Raw genomic sequence first — 9,489 nt, 5'->3', positions numbered from 1 at the left:
CATTTTTCATAGTTTTACATTTCAATAGCTCCTTGGTCATGTCAATTACACACCTAAGAAGCGTGCCGTGGATATACACCCATATTGCATAACCTCTAGTCATGTATCTTCTATATTGTTGGACATTAATATTAGTTTGACAATTAGGGGGTTCAGTCCAGTGTTGTGTTTATCCTTTTCTTTAATATTTATCTATAATAATTGGTAGTTCTAAGTACTTATTTCCCTGTTTTTTATTTTTCCACAGAACTTAACAGCGGTACACAATAGGGGGAGACAGATATCTCCTTTCATCGTTAATATCAACCATAAAGGAAAATGACAAAGTACTACAGTCATGTTATTAATTTTCATAAAGCAGGGATGCAGAGTGAGCTAGTGAGGTAGGCTGCAGTGGGTTTGCTGGTGAATACATATACTGAACATGTAACCACAGTAATGGTGGCCAGTAAATCAATGAATAAAAATGTAATATTGTCAAATTAAACAGAAATTGTAGACCTTTAATCTTTTCCAACTTGTCAACAGACACTTTATTTCAAATAAGTACGAAACGTTTCACAGTGTTAACTTTCTCTTTATCCCTGGTTGATGTACATTTCAGAACCTCTTCAGTGTGGATGGGGTATAGCATACATTTTCAACAACACAGACTGCACTTCCAGTTCGTGTTCTTTACTCTGTTGAACTATTTTGTCTTCATTCCTAGGCACAGCACATGGAACCACCGTTGGCATGCAAAACATTCAATCTAAAACAAAACAAAGAGTAACACTTTATAAATAATATCAAATATCAATGCAGTATGACGAATCAGCCATCCATTGTGTTATATCATAAATTGTCTTACATGCCGTCACTGTTGTCAAAAGATTATAAACATGTTAAATAAAGTTACTAACCCAGTCAGTCTTTGGGCCACATCCAGGTTCTTTATCAGTGGCACACATGGAGCAGTTGTTGACTTTGTTGAACTCTGAAATCATAGGCATGAACTGAGTAAATGGCTGTCCCACAAAACTACATACAAATAAATAATTTACATTTACTTTGAATTAAATGTCATTACATACCAGCCATTTTTAGTATATCCTCAGCCATTTATTTTCGCAGTTGCTCCATGTGTTTTTGTAAAGGTTCTATATCAATTTGAGAGGGGATTTTGGGGAAGTTCTGTGCAATTTCCTTGGCCATCTACACCAAAAAATAAAATAGAGTTTTTGACCTAATTGTCACATTACAGCTAACCATTCATTATTGAAAATATAACTATCAAACCTGCATTACAAAGACCCCGCAGCTGAAGGTGTCCTGCTGCATGGTGTGAGTTATTTCCCCTCCTTTCCACTTTATATCCACCCAGTCGTCTTTTCCGTGGCATGAGCTTTTCATTTTGAAATATTCTCTTTTTTATGTAAACATAATGGAATTCTAATTAGTTATAGGCAAAATAATACACAGGCCAAAATTGTTTTCCTTATCACTATAATCTAGTAATTTCCTTTATGCCCCATTCTACACACAGCCTAAATTATAGGCACTGAACCATTTACAGGACAATAATAAAAGTAGCATATAGGATCCAACCCTATCACAGAGTGAATACATTTAGAGCGTTTATAGACTTTAAGAAAAAAATATTAAGTGACAGTTTCATCAGTACGTGCTTTTAGAAAGTCATATCACAAAGATCACAGATGACAGTGCCCACCAAATCTATGACAATAGAGAATGTATTGTAAGCACCAAAGTGTGTTAAAGTGTGTTTGTCAAAATAATATCTGAAAATGTCAGTTGTTGAGCATAATACTTGAACATAAAATGTCAGTTGTTGAACAAATTGCAATAGCATTTCATGATATATGCAGTTATGGAATATTCCATGTACCAACACTACATGTAGGACGGACATTCCCACTTACAGTATACACATACATAGAGGCATTTTTCAGATATGATTTTACCACTCAGAATCCAGAATGGATATGACAATGTGGCCAGCACAGGACATAATACACCCTTACAACAATCTACTTTTTGATCTTCTTATCTGGTAAACTGCTACTGTTTGTCAAGAAAAGAGCCCCAATTAGGGGTTAGTGTACTCCAGTAAAAAAGGGCTGGTTTAGATTAAAAACTATTGCCCTGTGTCCTCGTTCATAGGGGCATGAGAGACTAGTCAGTGGTAGAATTGAGTTGGCACTTTATTGGCCCAAACACCAACAAGGTTGAGGTTACTCATGGACAGTAATTAGTAATTATTTTTTGTTGTTGCATTGATGCACTGTCCAAAAATAGGATCCAAAGTGTTAGGAAATATTTGTTCCCATAAATACAAAGGAGGATGTCTCTCCTCATACCTCTGGCACTTTAGTCAGACTGCCAGAATGTGTAAAAAATGTATGATGGGGCCGGCAACAGAGTTCCCATTGACTAAGCACCACAGAGCCAATCAGGAGAGAATACACAGGTCAAGGGTGCCAATTGAAAGTCAAGGGGTGTGCCTGTGCCTTTTGGATTACTCTCTCTTTACAGAGAACCCCTGCGGTTCAAGTCAAGAGCTACCCTTCCCCTTTCAGTCTGCTCTGCGCATGTCTGAAAGTGTCAATGGTGGGTGTAGCTGGTGCCTGGAAGTCAGGCGCAGCAGAGCAGAGATGAGTGGACAAAGCACTTTGCTTTGGCAATCATATGAACAGAACGTAACCGCGTCACAAAACAAATGCCCAAAGAACAAGTAAGGCAGCACAAAGTACAAAACCCAAGTATCGGCTGCCACAAAGCACGGGTATAAAACAAAACCCGGCGCAAACCAGCCGGAAGCGTGCCAACCTTGACAATAAACAATACCCCACACAGACATGGAGGGAACAGAGTCTGTTTTCTGCCTGAGCTGCCTGTTTTCTGTTTTGGAGTTGTTTCCTGAGGTTTCTGAACACACCCTGTCTGGTTGCCGGGCGACGAATCTAGGCGGGTGATGTCTCGATTACCCGCAGCTGCATCTCATCAGCCATCTGCACACCTGGTCCTGATCATCACCTCTTCTCTTCATAAGCTCTGACCTCCATTCCCTGCCGGATCGTTAGCAATGAACAGTATGTTGTGTCAGCGTATCAGCCTCATGTTACCAGAGTTCGTTTTGTTGTTCTGTACTTTTTGCCGGTTACTCACCCCTGTTTACTCTGTCTACAGTCATCCTCCCGGAACATTCACCCCCCTTGCCTGGTCGGCTCTGGTTTCAGTGACATCATTGGATCTGCCTACTCACTCTCATCAACTCACCTCCGCTGCCACTCACTCTCCTGGATTATTCTATTTTCACCTCGAGTCTGTAAATAAATACTCACCTTCATTTTACTCACCTTGTCCTGGTCTGCTTCTGGGTTCAGCTTTAGAGAATCGTGACAGTAATGGTGATGAGATGAAAACCAGGTGTGCAGGAAAACAAGACAAAACAAATGGAAAATGAAAGGTGGAGCGGCGATGGCTAGAAGACCGGTGACGTCGAACGCCGAATGCCGCCGAACAAGGAGAGGGACCGACTTCGGCAGAAGTCGTGAAAGAAAGTGACAGAGCCAGCAGCCAAGAGAGTTTTTCACAGTATGTCATAAAGTTTTTCACAGTACAAAAAAAAGATGCATGAAATGAAATGTATGCATTCACTACTGTAAGTCGCTCTGGATAAGAGCGTCTGCTAAATGACTAAAATGTAAAATGTAAAAAATAAATAATTATTACACTTATGAATGTATGTAAAATGCTAATATGTATTAGATCCAGTACAACGGAATAAATAAGACCTGAATTTGAATGCAGCGTATTCCCGATTCCTGCTTCTCTTTCTGTCCAGCAGGGTCAACCAAAAACACTTGGCCTGATGGTTCATGCAGATACTGGGGAAGCAATATAGAAATGAATTGATCCCTTAAATGATTTTACTATTAAATGACCCATATCACAACCCTCATACCCCTTCACAAAAATGTACCTAAATTAATTTTGGAAAAAGGATTTTACTCACAATGAACTTCCAGTGGTTCTGGTTCACATTGAAGAAACTCATGACAGCATTGTAGTTACTGAAGTTCACCTGAAATAAATAATTTCAAATGCTTGCCACTAAGCCAAAATGGAATTTTCGACCAAGCTTTAACTTCCTGACTGATGTCTTGAGATGTTGCTTCAATATATCCACATAATTTTCCTACCTCATGATGCCATCTATTTTGTGAAGTGCACCAGTACCTCCTGCAGTAAAGCACCCCCACAACATGATGCTGCCCACCCGGGTGCTTCACGGTTGGGATGGTGTTCTTTGGCTTGCAAGCTTCCCCCTTTTTCCTCCAAACATAACGATGGTCATTATGGCCAAACAGTTATATTTTTGTTTCATCAGACCAGAGGACATTTCTCCAAAAAGTACAATCTTTGTCCCCATGTGCAGTTGCAAACCATAGTCTGGCCTTTTTTAATGGAGGTTTTGGAGCGGTGGCTTTTTCCATGCTGAGCGGCCTTTCAGGTTATGTCGATATAGGACTTGTTTTACTGTGGATATAGATACTTTTGTACCTCTTTCCTACAGCATCTTCACAAGGTCCTTTGCTGTTGTTCTGGGATTGATTTGCACTTTTCGCACCAAAGTACATTCATCTCTAGGAGACAGAACGCGTCTCCTTCCTGAGCGGTATGACAGCTGCGTGGTCCCATGGTGTTTATACTTGCGTACTATTGTTTGTACAGATGAAAGTGGTACCTTCAGGCGTTTGGAATTGCTCCCAAGGATGAACCAGACTTGTGGAGGTCTACAATATTTTTTATGAGGTCTTGGCTGATTTCTTCTGATTTTCCCATGATGTCACGCAAAGAGGCACTGAGTTTGAGGTAGGCCTTTAAATACATCCACAGGTACACCTCCAATTGACTCAAATTATGTCAATTAGCCTATCAGAAGCTTCTAAAGCATGACATCTTTTTCTGGAATTTTCCAAGCTGTTTAAAGGCACAGTCAACTTAGTGTATGTAAACTTCTGGATCACTGGAATTGTGATATAGTGAATTATAAGTGAAATAATCTGTCTGTAAACAATTGTTGGAAAATTTCATTGTGTCATGCACAAAGTAGATGTCCTAACCGACTTGCCAAAACTATAGTTTGTTAACAGGAAATTTGTGGAGTGGTTGAAAAATGAGTGTATGTAAACTTCTGACTTCAACTGTGTGTAAACAACCAAATGTTCGAGGTTTCAAAGATTACAACATGGCTGTGAGTGTCACAGTTGTCGTCTGGAAAGGACCAAAACGCAGCGGGTTGTATACTCATCTTCTTTTAATAGGAGAAAGAAGGAAAACGTATACAAAAATCACAAAAATGATGAACGACGAAATACAGTCTTGTCAGGCATAGACAGCTAAACAAGCACAACCTCCCACAAATCACAAACACACCCTAATATATAGGACTCTCAATCAAAGGCAACTAGACAACCCCTGCCTCCAATTGAGAGTCCACACCCCAATTAACTAAACATAGAAACAGACAAACTAGAAAGAACATAGAAATAGAGCAGTGACCAAAAAACCCGTAAATAATAAATCAAACACCCTACTACATAAACCATCACCCCGAAACACATAAACAAAATGCCCTCTGCCACATCCTGACCAAACTACAATAGCAAATAATCGTATTACTGGTCAGGACGTGACAGTACCCCCCCCCCCTAAAGGTGCAGACCCCGGATGCACCTCATAAATAAAAAAATTAAAAAAACAACAACCAAAAATAAAAATTCCCCCTAAACTAAAGGGAGGGAAGGGAGGGTGGCTGCCGTCAACGACGGCACGTGCTACACCCCCCCTCCCCAACCCACCTATACCGGAGGTGGTTCTGGCTCCGGCCTACTGTCCTCCAGAATGCAGACAGACTTTATCAGTTTCGGGCCGTAGGCAGACTCCCCTCGTTCCGGATCATCGGCAGACCTCTTCCGTTCCATACTGAAGGCAGACTCATTCGATATACAGTTAATCATATCTAGTTCCGAATCGTCAGACTTACTCAGTTCCAGGTTGCTGATAGACTCCCTTGGTTCCGGGTCATAGGCAGACTCCCTCGGTTCCGGGTCGCAGGCAGACTCCCTCGGTTCCGGGTAGCAGGCAGACTCCCTCGGTTCCGGGTCGCAGGCAGACTCCCTCGGTTCCGGATCGCAGGCAGACTCCCTTGGTTCCGGACTAGACACTGTTGCCGGATACTCTGGACTGCACACCGGTGCCGGATACTCTGGACCGCACACCGGTGCCGGATACTCTGGACCTCACACCGGTGCCGGATACTCTGGACCGCACACCGTTGCCGGATACTCTGGACCGCACACTGTTGCCGGATACTCTGGACCGCACCTGTTGCCGGATACTCTGGACCGCACACTGTTGCCGGATACTCTGGACTGCACACTATTGCCGAACTCCCGAGGCTGGGCTGACGCACTGGAAGCCTGATGCGTGGTACTGGATGTGCCAGTCTGGGGACACGCACCTCAGGGCTAGTGCGGGGAGCGGGAACAGGACGAGTCGGACTGGGCTGACGCACTGGAAGCCTGATGCATGGTGCTGGTACTGGAGGTATCAGCCTGGGAACACGCACCTCAGGGCTAGTGCGGGAACAGGCCGAGTCGGACTGGGTTGACGCACTAGAAGCCTGATGCGTGGTGCTGGTACTGGAGGTATCAGCCTGGGAACACGCACTTCAGGGCTAGTGCGGGGAGCGGGAACAGGACGAGTCGGGCTGGGCTGACGCACTGGACCGTAGAGGCGTACTGGCGGTCTCGAGCGCAGAACTGGCATCGCTCTAACTGGCTGGATGCCCACTTCCTCCTGGCAAATGCGGGGCGCTGGTATTGCGCGTACCGGCCTAAAAATACTTGGCCTCGCCACAGTACCCATTACCCCGAAGCACGGGACCTGTCCATTCACTGGTTGCCCAGAAAAGGTACGGGGATTTGGCCTGGGGCTCAAACCTCGCCCAGCCAAACTACCCATGTGCCCCCCCCAAAAAAATTATTGGGGCTGCCTCTCGGGCTTAAACGCCAGTCGTGTTCCCCGGTAGCGTTCCCGGGCCTCACCAGACTTCCTCCATGGGCCCTCTCCGGCCAGAATCTGCTCCCACGTCCATTTCTCCCGACAGTCCATATTGAATTCCCCTTGCTCCTTACTCCGCTGCTTGGTCCATTTGTGGTGGGAGGTTCTATCACAGTTGTCATCTGGAAAGGACCAAAACGCAGCGGGTTGTATACTCATCTTCTTTGAATAGGAGAAAGAAGGAAAACCAAACAAACACGTATACAAAAATCACAAAAATGATGAACGACGAAATACAGTCTTGTCAGGCATAGACAGCTAAACAAGCACAACCTCCCACAAATCACAAACACACCCTAATATATAGGACTCTCAATAAAAGGCAACTAGACAACCCCTGCCTCCAATTGAGAGTCCACACCCCAATTAACTAAACATAGAAACAGACTAACTAGAAAGAACATAGAAATAGACTAACATAGCGCAGTGACCAAAAAAAACGGAAATAATAAATCAAACACCCTACTACATAAACCATCACCCCGAAACACATAAACAAAATACCCTCTGCCATGTCCTGACCAAACTACAATAGCAAATAATCTTATTACTAGTCAGGACGTGACAGTGAGTGATAGCTACCTCCTGTTGAAGTAGTCCCCGACACATATTTGCACAGCATCACACTATACAAATATGGATTAATTTATTTTTTCCCCCAAAAAAATTTGCCTGAACAACTTTTTTCATTTTTTTTTTCATGTGGTATGGAACCATGGACTATGTGGACTTAAAATAAGGTTGGACTGATGGTAATGCAGAATGGGTATGATGAACTTATCCTTTTTCTATTTAGGCAATATGGAACTTTGGACTATATGGACGTAATATCAGGTTTTGAATTAGGGGAAGGAAATGATGGGTAAGGCTCACTTTTTTTTCCTTTATGATTTTTTATGTATTTAATTAGAAGATTGTACATTAGAAATACCAAGGTCGTTTTTTTTATGTTTACTATGATAGGGCCTAATTGTAGAGGTTGGGTATATTATGACTTAAAAGCTGTTATATAGTGCGGTCCCTGCTCGCCGATGTGAATCGGAAGGATTAGCTTTTAAGATAAAACTTAATAAATATGAATAGATTTATTATAGGGCTAAGATAAAGAATTATAGAATTAAAAACCTGCCTAGGTTCTCTTTTGGAATAGGCCTATACGATCCTAAAATAAATCTCAATATGAAAAATGTAAAGGATGATTATTCTTCCGATACACACGGGTGAATGGATGGATTAGATATTGTCAACAGGGTTGTTGTCTCTAGTGTGTGTGGGCTGGTTAACACTGGGATAAAGTGATTCAAGTTAACGGTAGAACTAATACAATAATTGGCTTATGGAAGTACTTCTCAAAGCAAGAGAAAGGTATAGTATATATTTCTATATAAGCCATTTATGCTACCTTTTATATTCTTGATCCTAATGATAAGGCCTAGGTGTAAAACAGCCTTGATGATAGAGCAATGACACTGGAATAAAAAACAAAATGTGTGTGGGTGGAGAGAGGGTTGGTTTTACAGGTTTACTTGCTCTGGATTGTCAGTACTGCATGTATTCTTGGCTGTCGTGCCTTGGCTGTGTCGGAATCGATGGGTATGCCTTCCCATAAGTGAGTGCCCGGGGTTGGCTTGCGGTCGGCTCTGGCACAGCCATGGCACAAAACAACAGGATATAATGTGATACCTAAGACAAATTTTTAGTTAGTCATTAGCGGCTGTTAGAATCTTTCTTCCTTTTTATGTCGGAATACAACAGGATACAATGAGGACTACATGAAATATGTCTTGCATGTAATGTACATAACAAAGGACTGGTCTTACGATATATTTAGGTTGTTTTCTCTTCATCATTATAATTTTTTTTAACAATTGAATCCAATGAACTGTGCAGGCTGGACTGACATGCTTATAGACTTGCTAGGCCTTTCTAAATATGAGCATGCATTTATAAGATTGTGCTGTTATTATTTCTATTAATATGATCTATTATTGTTACTATTTATTTTTTCTGACTGTTTTCCATGTTATTTGGTTAGTTCTCTTAAGCATCCTCATGGATATTTATGTTATCATGGGACTGCTCATATTTGTCACATGCTCCGAATACAACAAGTGTAGACCTTACCGTGAAATGCTTACTTACAAGCAAAGGTGCGTCATGAGTCAGGGAGATGATCTGATAGTCTTAGTGACAACAGACCTAGATATGGGGGGAGGTTTTAGTGGGTGGAATATTAGGACAATTGGAGGTTTACAAAGTTGCAGCTATAGTATGCTTTACAGTGTAAATTATTATGGTACAACTACATGGACAATTAATAATCATGGTGCTTTTTAATAGTAAGTTTACAAACATTGG

At 42.0% G+C, this 9,489-nt stretch overlaps 1 long non-coding RNA gene across 1 annotated transcript; it reads right to left on the bottom strand.

The window, feature by feature from the left end:
* Positions 1-394: 394 nt before the first annotated feature.
* Positions 395-4,151, bottom strand: LOC106612805 (uncharacterized). Its single transcript, XR_001330372.2, has 4 exons — positions 4,019-4,151; positions 1,074-3,890; positions 903-976; positions 395-751 (listed from the first exon to the last, which is right to left on the bottom strand). It is a non-coding gene; the product is annotated as an uncharacterized lncRNA (long non-coding RNA).
* Between the last annotated feature and the right edge of the window lie 5,338 nt (positions 4,152-9,489).

Source organism: Salmo salar, chromosome ssa09 (assembly GCF_905237065.1).
Source record: "Salmo salar chromosome ssa09, Ssal_v3.1, whole genome shotgun sequence".
NCBI lineage: Eukaryota > Metazoa > Chordata > Actinopteri > Salmoniformes > Salmonidae > Salmo > Salmo salar.
This window is presented reverse-complemented; position numbering and strand designations above follow the sequence as displayed.